This window comes from Cupressus sempervirens, chromosome 2, assembly GCF_028749045.1.
Source record: "Cupressus sempervirens isolate cs-2001-9-10 chromosome 2, ASM2874904v1, whole genome shotgun sequence".
Classification (NCBI taxonomy): Eukaryota; Viridiplantae; Streptophyta; class Pinopsida; order Cupressales; family Cupressaceae; genus Cupressus; species Cupressus sempervirens.
In genome coordinates, this window is record NC_143119.1 from 756,361,725 (window position 1) to 756,373,194 (window position 11,470).

Sequence of the window (11,470 nt, forward strand, 5' to 3'; positions counted from 1 at the left end):
CAAAATTTTCCATTCCTATTCCATCAACCAAACAGAAAATTTTCTATTCCTATTCCATCAACCAAACGGGCCCTTAGTGCGAGTTGGCCCTCTTTACCCTTATTTTTCAATAAAAGTACTAGAAGTTCACCCACTTTATTCATATTTTTCAATAAATCTATTGTGTGTTTGTCCTCTTTATCCATATTTTTCAAGATACCTACTAGAAGTTAGCCCTCTTTATCCATATTTTTCAATAAATGTATTGTGTGTTTGTCCTCTTTATCCATATTTTTCAATATACATACTAGAAGTTAGCCCTCTTTATCCATATTTTTCAATATTTGACCTGAAAGTTCAACCTAACATGCCAGCGGTAGGATTTGTTAAGGGTTTTGCTGTTGGGCGTTTATATGTGTAGAAAAATGAATGGTGGATCTCACGCCAAACATTCAAAACACGTCCTTTCCTAAGTCGTAGTCGTGGTGTGAACCCTTTAATACTCTCTATAAATACTCAGCTGCTTCAAGCTATTATATCAGGCAATAAATTGTACTAAGTGCTTATTGCTTGTAGTTGTCTCTGCGAGTGCTTATTGCTTGTAGTTATCTGCCATGGCTGAAATGTTTGATAATTCCAGCACCATGAAGACCGCCACTCGTCGGACTGGAAATCATCATCCTAACTTGTGGACTGATGATTTCATACAGTCTCTGAGTTCTCCATATGCTGTATGAAAAGATTGTTATATTACAATTTTATTAACACAAATTATATATTTTTCTCTATTGAAAACTGAAGTATCAAATCATTTTTCTATATTGAAAACTGATGTATCAAATCCATTTTTTCTTTTGTATTTTTTGATCAGGATTCTTCATACCAGAGACATAGGGAAATACTAATTGATGAGATTCGTGATATGCATTCTAAAGGAGAAGAAGAAGAATTCGGTCTACTTGAAAAGATTTGGTTTGTTGATGTTCTGCAACGTTTAGGAATAGGTCGACATTTTCAAGAGGAAATCAAAACTGCACTTGATTATATCTACAAGTATGTTTATGTTTATTTGGTCAAGATGCTTTCCTCGAGTATCTAATTTAGATATTTAATTGTGTGAAAAGCATTAAGTTTGAGAAGATTTTTGTAATCAAATAATATCATTTCTAATAGGTGCTGGAATCATGATAATGATAATGGTATTGATGATAGCTTAACTATATATATATATAAATAATATTCACATCTTGTATGATCTTTGATGTATTTTTCAGATTGACTACACTTTGAGATATGCTTGGAGATGTAGGGTTCCAAGATGGGAGGCTTGGAACTTTATTCAAATACTCAAACAACAAAATTGCACTACATCACTCGTCAATAGCCTTTATAAGTAAGATCAAAATTTGTGTCCAATCATTAGTATTTCATTCTTCATTTAAAATTGGAAAGATGATTAAAAATAATAATCTTTCAATCTATTGTGATATTTTTAAGTTCAATCTAATTTGACTCAAACAAGTTTTTGATTTATCTCAGGATTCCAAACAAATATTTGAAAAAGCTATTGGAACTAGCAATATTGGACTTCAATATATCACAATCACAACATCAATCTGAAATGAAATCAATATCAATGTAATTGTTTTCAACTAAGAACTTTAGACAAAATAAATATTTTCAAAATTATTGAGTCAAAATTCTCTAATCATACATATTAGTAAATCCAATAAAATGGAATTATAATAATGACATCTGATTTATTTGTGCTAGATGGTGGAAAAATTCAAGTGCAATCAAATTGGATTTCTTTCGACATCGTCATATAGAATTTTATTTTTGGTGGGCGTGCTCATTATTTGAACCCAAGTTCAGTACATGTCGAATTATTTGTACAAAATTAACTGCATCTCTTTCTCTCCTTGATGATATTTATGACACATATGGAACTATTGATGAATTGAAGCCGTTCACAACATCATTAATAAGGTATTAAGTTAGATAATAGTCCTATGTTATACTAAATGTTTGATTCATTTTCTAACTTTGTCTATCAATTTTTATTGTAGATGGGATGATTCCACAATTGATAATCACCCAGACTACATGAAAATTGCTTTCAATTTTGCACATGAGATACATAAGGAAATTTCAAGTGAAGCTGAAAGAAAACATGGCCCATTTGTTCACAAATACATTCAATCTTGTGTAAGTACAAATATAATGATCATATATTTTTAATATTTTTTTATTATTAAAAACAAGCGCCACATAGTGTTTCCATAATAGTATAGGAATTCATTATAATATTTTTTTGTTCTAAAATTAATTTGAATAATTTTAATTGAAATTTTAATTTACAAGAAAAGAAAATAGAATTGTTTAAAATAATTCTATCTAGATTATTTGTTTCTTTTTTCATTAGGATATTATATTATTGATTGATTTTTTTGTTTTTTATTTAATTTTTGAATGAAATAATAGTTAGTATAGTTAATGTAAATAAATTGTTCATTTTATTCAAGATTGGAAATGATAAAATATTGTTAAAGAAATATATGATTACTAGTAAATTTTATTTATATTAACTATAGTTATGGTACATATATTTTTTGAATCATATTTTATAATATCTTTATATATCATTAAAAAAATCCTTATATTATTTGGGAAGCTTAGCTTTTTGAAGAATAATCTAGAGTGATTCAAATATTTAATCATTCTTCTATATATGCAAATAAGGCCAAGAAATGGTAACCAAAGCTCTAGCCAAAAACTCCATAATCAAGCATCCCGAGTTCAAGTGAACAAACTATAATTTCGATATATCAATTAACTAAAACTAATTAATACTTAGGAATAATAAAACATTAAAGTCACTTATAAGGAAAGGGTAATTATTCTAAAGTTTAACCTAATAATATATGTAAGAAAAGAATTAGAAGTTAATATATTTTAACCCTTCAAATTATTGCAAATTTATTATTTTCTTGCAAAAGAAGCAATATGGGAAGCTCCCAAAAAAATTCCTATAACACCAAATCAAATCAGCCTAATAAAAAAATTCTATAATATTTGTATAAGAGAAAAAATATTACTTATGATTGGTTCATTGATTTAGAACTATATGATCATATAATATAAAATTATTCATTAATAATTTCTAATAAAAATATATATCATAATTTAAATAAGAATATATGAAACATATTAGATTTTTGTTAAAAATATAAATTAAACATGCTAAAAATTTAATGTTACTTTTTTTTTTTTGGAGAAAGTTTTAGAATTGTTTTAAATGATGACAATTTTTGTATTTCTATTTCTTACATTATGCTTTTTTGTCCTTACTTTTTTATTTTATCAAGCCTAGAGTTGTAACTCTTCAATGGGAGAAGTATAAGAGCTTAGTAAATTATGAATGAAAACTAAAAATCAACAACAAAATAAAATTAAAAAAATTAAATATGGACATATTTCTATTTCAAAAACATAATTTCATATTTGATTTTATTTATTTTTTATTTTTATCATACAAAACAATAAACATAGGCATGTTATCATACTGAAGATTTCAACTTTGTATTTTTGTTCCTATTAATTTTAATGACTACAACTCTCACTTGAAACTCATATTAGAAAAACAAAAGTCAACAACAAAAAACTAAAGCATGCACATATTTCTACTTCATAAATGTGCTTTCATATATAATTTTATTTATCTTTTATTTATACTAGACACAAAACATAAAACACTAGTATATTATCATTTTGAATATTTCAACTTTTTATTTTTTATTTTGTGAAGTAAAGGAGTGTATTTTTCATTTCAAATCAAAATATCATGTATTTGTGCCTCGTGCAAAGATATATCTAGATGGATGTATTTTTTAAGGATTGATTTGATAGAAAATAATATGTTCTCACCAAAGGACTATAATGGAAAATATAATTATTATTTATATTGAAATTTTAAAAATAATTTTAATATGCAATGTGAACATTTTATGTTTGATTTTTGAAATGCAACATTTTAAGTCATTCTTTTTCTTTTTTATTATAGTGGAAGAGTTATATCCAGTCTTACATGCAAGAAGCAGAATGGATAGCTTCTAATCATATGCCAAGTTTTGATGAATACTTAATGAATGGAGTGATAAGCAGTGGCATGAGAGTTCTAATGGTGCATTTACTAATACTAACAGATGCTCCTTTATCTGATGAGATTTTGGAGCAACTTGATATCCCATCATCAAATTTGCTTGCTCTTGTATCATTAACTACTCGACTAGTGGATGATATCAAAGATTTTGAGGTAATTGATATAAATATTTACAAATACATTAACAATTTAAAAATATTGAAATAAAGAAAATCATGTATTAATATCTCTTTCAAAATTTTCAAGGATGAACAATCTCGTGGGGAGAGAGCTTCAAGCATTGAGTGCTACATGAAAGACAACCATGCTTCTACAAGGGAAGATGCTTTGAGTTATATCAAAAGACTTATAGAGAGTTGTGTGCAAGAGTTAAATAAAGAGTTTCTTGAGCCTTCAAATATTCTTGATTGTTGTAGAAACATATATTTCAATGCTGGCATGTGAGGCATATTCTTCCTATTCAAAGATGTTGATGGCTTTACATTCTCCAATGGAAAAGAGATACGAGATGCAATAACAAAACTTTTGGTGGAACCAATCATTTTGTAGATCAAGATTCAAATTATGTAGTATAAGTAGTGTAAATATCCTAAGAATTGCTACTTAGCATAATTTGAATAAAAGGGGCTATGTCTTGGTACTCTTTAGATGTGAGTATTGAAAATATGTTCTTATATTTAAAACATCTATTTTTCAGTTTTACCTAGAACTTCCTAATTAATGTTTTTGTCATTCCAAATGTTTAGAGAGGTTAAATGTAAAATGTTTCATTATATGTTTATTAATAATACATATTTTAGATAAACAATGACAATTATTGAGAAAGAATAATATAAACATGGATCATGATTCTAAATAACCAATAAAATGTATTTGATTATAATTTGTTCTTTTGTATATTTAGGTGGTTGTGGTATTTAATGAACTATATACCAAATTATTGACACAATAAACTCTTACTTGGTTCAAATTCTTACTTTCATTGTTAGCAATTAATAGAGGAAATAACTCTTTAAATTATATTATTTTAACAATTTATAATTCATTTTTAATAGAATGTTATCAAAAGTATGTTTTAAGGATAGTTATGATTTGAGATATTTCTACTTTGTGCATAACACGTTGAAACTTAATATCAGTTAGAGAAATAACACTATTAGATTTCCACAATCCACTATAGAAATAAGTAATTTTCACGAGTAATTCCATGAGTTAGAGAATTTTTAAAATAAGTAATTTTGATTTATTAGTTTCATATCTTGTTGATTTAATATTTGGGAATATCTCCTTTACAAGTTTTTGGTCTTTGAGAGGGCATAACATGAGCATACAAAATAAAAATTTGGACTCCAAATAGTTGATAGAAAGTTCATTTGAAGCTCAATTTTGGTTTAGATTTGAATTAGTTTAACATTATTTTATTTTTGATATTTTGACGTGAGTTATTTGTGAATTCTTTTGAACATGGTAGCATTATAAGTTAATTACATGTTGCATATTAGAGATTTGGATATATGTAATTTAATACCTAGTTATATATCTTAGATTGCTCTCATGTTAATATGGCTATTATTAATTGGTTTAAATATTTATGTTTCATTATGCATGTAGACCTGAAGGATCCTCATTTTGAAGAGAGATATTACAACACCATGTGTGACTCGGTATCTTGGTTCAGTGGGATTTTTGAGTAGTGATGTTGACTCAATATTGGATGATGAATAACATTATTTTGTGTTGTAAAAGTTTGAGGATGGTTTAGATACCATGTTAGAAATAGATAATACTGAGAAGGGGGGGTGAATTAGTATTCTACAAGGTTTTTTCAACAACTGAATATTGTTGATTACTTTATAACTTGCATATGAAATTAAACCAACAATGTTGAATAGTAAATATAACCATGTACATAGATAACTCATAACACCATTATTTGTTAACTAGGGAAACCTTGACCAAGGAAAAACCTCAATGGGGTTGATGCCCACTAGATGATCCACTAAATAATAGGATCCTATTAATGATATTGACCCTATTAAGAGTCTATGAAATACATATAGTGTATTGAGTCCCTGTTAGGAGACTAGGCCTTATTAGAAGCCTCAACCCTATTAGGACTTGGTAGAAAAAATACAATGTATGGAAGAAGAGCCCATTTCCCTAACATGCAATAATACAATTTAGGTCTTCACAAGAATATATATACATACAATACTTATTATCTTCTATACTTCACACTTGTTATGATCATACATCAGAATTTGCATCACATAAGGCTTGCATGTCTTACAGATCGTTCATAAAATAGTTCACATATCACTTAACACTTGCTTGTCTATCGTAGATAGCATGTAAACTTATCTTCACAAGATAAGATCTTTACTTATACCTCAGATATTTATAAAACAATGCTCAATTGGCCTTCATGTGTTCACACACTTGACATAATATAAAATAAGTTATGGATTAATGTCCACATTGTTGTCTCATCATAACTTAGTAATTATTCCATAGCCAAAATAATTCCTAAGGCCTTATAATCCAATTCTTTGATATGCTCTCTTCTGCAATGTTAAATAACCACACTAGTATTTAAATCATAAATCACGCCGTATTGTCCATACATATCTGCACATTGGCATATGTCATCATGATACTCTCATGAAGTTGTCCTTAACTATGAAAGAGATAACTCTCAACGAGTCATCCATACACTTAACATATGTTCATTGTGTTGCTGCAAACTATTTAACACTTAGACAATTTTCTATATCTAAATGCATAAATGAAATGTTGAATGTATGTTTTCATTAATGCCAATCATTAAGACATCAATTTGACCATATTGCCAAAAATCTCCCCCTTTGGCATTGATGGAAATATTTGAAAAAATTGGCTAAGTCCCAAAATGATGTCATACACAACAAAAATTTAAAAAAAGTAACTACAAAATTGCCTTCAAAACATAACAATTTTATTATGTTTTGATGGATCATTATATTCCTTGTCACTCCTTACATTGTTACATACATAAGCTCCCCCTTAAATATACATATACATCGATACAATTTTCCTTTTACATAATACTCCCACCCTTTGACATCATGATAAAGAAGTCAAAAATGGTATCCACAAAACTTTGATATGCTACTAATCAACCTATAATTCTTGGAAAAAAATCTGCATATACAACCTTTAGTCATTCTATCTCTTTCTTCTAGTTCTCCTTCATTGTCTTTGAGATATTTATTAGTGCACAAAGTGCATAGGATGCCACTTCAACTACATTCAAATCAATGTAGGAAAACTTGTCATAGGAAGCCTTAGCTATAAGACATTCCTCAAGTTGTCTTTGCAAAATGCTGATCTTAGATGACAAAATTTCTCTATTAAGATTAGAGAATCTTCTTTTCTATTTTCCCATTCTCAGATTCTAAGTCTTTGATCATACCATGAATTTTTCCCACTTCTTATCCATAGTCCTCAATTCTAGATTCTAGGAGTTGTAACTTGACAATGAGTGTTTCAAGCTCACTTGTCTTATCTTTTATTTGAATTTTGTAGTTTGCAAGGAACTTGTATGACTATGCACATTGTCCATACAATATTTTTCCCTCATCAATATGCTTTCTCAATCCCTTGATGTTTCCATCAAGTGCCTTTATATCATTGCACACATTGATACAAACTGTGTTGAATAGAGATGCGTCATGAGTAACTTGAGCTTGTACTAAAGTTACTTCTACTTGGGTTCTGAATTCCTTATCAAAGTTTTTCACCAACTCCATGGCTTTCTACTACAATTCTGGAATGTTAGAGTAAATAATTATTTATTCTTTTACTTAAGTTTAATTAGGTTAATGCATTTATTTATTAGTTGTCATCTAGTAGTTTTTGACAACACAGGAGTTTGTTCCTACCTATTCATACTTATCTTCTCACCTATGTGGAGGATAATCCACCTTTTGTGGACGTATGATGAGTTGTCATGCTTATCTCCTAGTGCTTTCTAGCTCATTCTACAAGCTTCCTAGAGGCCTTTATAAATAAGCTCTACTATTGTATTTGCATATGATATTGTACAATAATTTACCTTTTATCTGAGAATACAATTTTCTTATTTTCAGACCAACCCTTGCCTCTTCTTGTCTTTTTCTTCTCTGTGATAGGTTTTCTACGTGCAGGTGATTCAAGGGCTAGTGGATTTGATTTGCATATTTTCTTCAACATGGAATAGCTACAATTGTAGTAACTATCCTCTACATCCTATCCAAGACTTTAGTCAATGTCTTCTCCAAAGACTTTACAAATTTATTCTTCTCAAATAAGTTACTCAAAGTACTCATCGGGCCTTTCTAATCATCATCAGAAGGAATAGATACTACTTTTGTTGTTCCAGCTATTGTTACTATTGGAACTATAGTAGGAATAAGTGTAACTATCTTTTTTTTCTCTTCCTCTACTCTCTTCTTTTCCTCAACATCCTTCTTTGCATCTTCTTCTTCTCTTCTTCTCTTTTTTTCTTCTCTTCTTCTTCCTTCCTTTTCTTTTCCTCTTCTTCTCTTCTTTTCTTTCTTTTACCTCTTTTCTTTTCTCTTCTACTTCTTTCTTCTTATTTGCACATGTTCTCTTTGTATCATTTCCTTTCTCACTACCTCTACCTCTTTCTTCTTTTCTCTTCCCTCATCATCAGAGCTGGAATGGGTAGTGATATTGCCAACAATAGTTGCTCCATATCTTGCAAAAATTCTTCTTTATATCCATAGTTATGAGTGTACTATCCACTTGCACAGATTTATGTACTGATAATGATGTGAGGTGGTGAAAGTGCCTATTGTGTCTCCTCTTCTTCTTCCTTTTCACTAGAAGGTGTTTATACCTGTACATATATTAGACTATCAACCTTTTTCTGTGCAATAACCTTAGGTACTGAGGACATATATTTTACTATAGCCCCTTTTTTTCTTGTCTAACTTCATCATAATTTCTTCCCATCAAAAGAATTGCTCTTCTTTTGTTCCTTAGCAAGGGTTCAATACCCTTTAAAACTTTTTCTGATTCCTCTTTGGATCCAACATCACATAGTTTACTTATTGTTGTGATCCTCATATTCATATCCTCTTCCAACACTATCTACTTTTGATTGATCAACCTATCATATAGGTCTTTAGGAATCTTATTTTGTATATTCTCAAATTTCTTCTTCTTCCATATCATATTGCTTATACTAACATTCTATAATTTCCTTCTATCCATGTATTATTAAGCATAATATAATATTTATTCAACTAGACAAAATTATCATAATTTATTATCTACATATTTATATTTTCTACCTTAGGTTCCTAAGATTTATTTCCTATCATAGTCCTTCCTTCCTACACATCTTGTTCAATAGATTTATCTTCAGCTTCATCTTCAAAGCTTTCTAAACTGCTTATCTATATTGTTTTCCTCCTCTTTCCTAGTCCACTGGCAATCTTTTTGACCCTTTTCTTGGTTTGTGGTGCAAGTTCTTGCTTAACTTTTACCAATCTTCTTGATTTCCTCTGTGCACTAGGTTCTTCCACCTTTGGTTTCCTCGTATTCTTTTCATGTTTTTTTCTCACTGATTATAGTTATGCAACTACTGCATAAGGTGCAATAGGAGCTTGCGCACAAGGTTGTGCCACTATTACTCCTTCTGAAGTTCCTACCACAACAATGAGAGTTACTGCCAACACTTCAATTTGACCAATAGTTTTCATCTCCAATGCAATTCCTTTAATCTCATTGAATTATTTTATTGTCATGCTAGATTCCTTAAGAATGTAGTCTATCTCATTTTCAATCTTTTTCCTACTTTCTTTGCTATATAGTTTAGACTAAACTATTCTTGATCTCTCCTCATAGGTTCCCCATCTAGGGAACTTTGTTTCTTGCTTAGATTCAAGTGTGATCTTCACATAACCTTCTATGAGCTCTACGCATATCTCATAACCCATAGGCTCAATGAATTTGACTATGGGAATCACTACTTCCATGTAGTTGTTGTTAGTTTCCACCATAAAGCATAAATCTTCCTTGTACTTCTCTACCATAAAGGGAGGTATTCTATACCTCAGTTTCATATCTAATTGGGAACTTTCCATCATTCTATTAATGTCATCATCTCCGACATTCTCTGGCTTGGATCTATAGCATTTAGCCACCATCTTCATTGCACACTTGTTTCTATCCCAATTATCAATCTAAGAAACCTCCTCGTAGCATAAAAGAATATAGGAGTCAATAAAGATTCAAATCTAAATACTATATTCTTAGTTTTCTTCAATCTTGCAATGTTATCCAATAATTGCATTCTAATAATCTCGCATAAGTTAACCTTGTAGACACCTAAAAATCCTTTAGAAAATAAAGTATTTTTATTTTCTGAAAAAGTCCTTATGACATCATCATTTATTAATTAATTAATTAATTAATTTTTATGCCATTAAATCCCTTTATCTTAATTAAAAATATTTAATTAAAGAATCCCTCCCAAAAATGTTTAAATCTTATTTAAACATTATTTCCTTATTTATTAATTATTTAATTAATAAATTGACCAAAAATCCCAAAATAAATAATTAATTTATTTTTTTCCCAAAAGTTGGCCAATCTTCTTGAGACCAATAACCTCTTCCAAAATCTTCTAATCCTTCTTTAATTTCGATTAAAGGCTAATCTCATCATTTCTTGCCCCTAATCCCAACTCAAAATATTTAATTAAGATTAAATATTAATCCTCATGTTTATTAAATTTTTTTTAATAAATATCTCCTCAACCCAAACCCTTGAAATAAATAAAACTTTATTTATTTCCTAAAAATCTAATTTATCCTCATCCTAAGAAGTTCTAGACTCTTCTAGAAAGTCTTCATCCTCATCCTAGGAAATTCTAGACTATTCTAGAAAGTCTTTATCCTCATCCAAAGCCTAGACTCTTCTAGAAGATGTCTTTAACCCTAATCCTAATCCCCTCCTAACCTTGTCACATTCCCTAAACATGGGTTAAGACTTGCCAATGAGTGAGATAGGTAATGAAAAAAAAAAGAGCAATGATGTAAGATTGCCAAGGAACTTAGATTCTCTTGCATCATAAGTGCAACATTCATGATTCCTCATGGTCCAAAACTAAGTCCCACATAATAAGCAATGAGGCAAAAATCCTGCAATATACCTCAACGATGCGACAATAGTTTTATCATTGCCCACAAACCTTCATGTAGCATCACAACAAATACTTATCATCTAGTTTAACCTCAATGAGAGTGTGATAAAAAATTTAAGAATAACATAAAGCATGTA

At 29.3% G+C, this 11,470-nt stretch overlaps 1 pseudogene across 1 annotated transcript; it reads left to right on the plus strand.

Annotated features, from left to right (window-relative positions):
* Positions 1 to 530: 530 nt before the first annotated feature.
* Positions 531 to 4,781, plus strand: LOC149575623 (sesquiterpene synthase Cad-like; annotated as a pseudogene). The gene is made up of 8 exons (XR_016360283.1): positions 531 to 710; positions 851 to 1,051; positions 1,254 to 1,372; positions 1,519 to 1,617; positions 1,753 to 1,968; positions 2,049 to 2,187; positions 4,043 to 4,294; positions 4,388 to 4,781. The product of XR_016360283.1 is annotated as a sesquiterpene synthase Cad-like (transcript).
* The last annotated feature ends 6,689 nt before the right edge of the window (positions 4,782 to 11,470 follow it).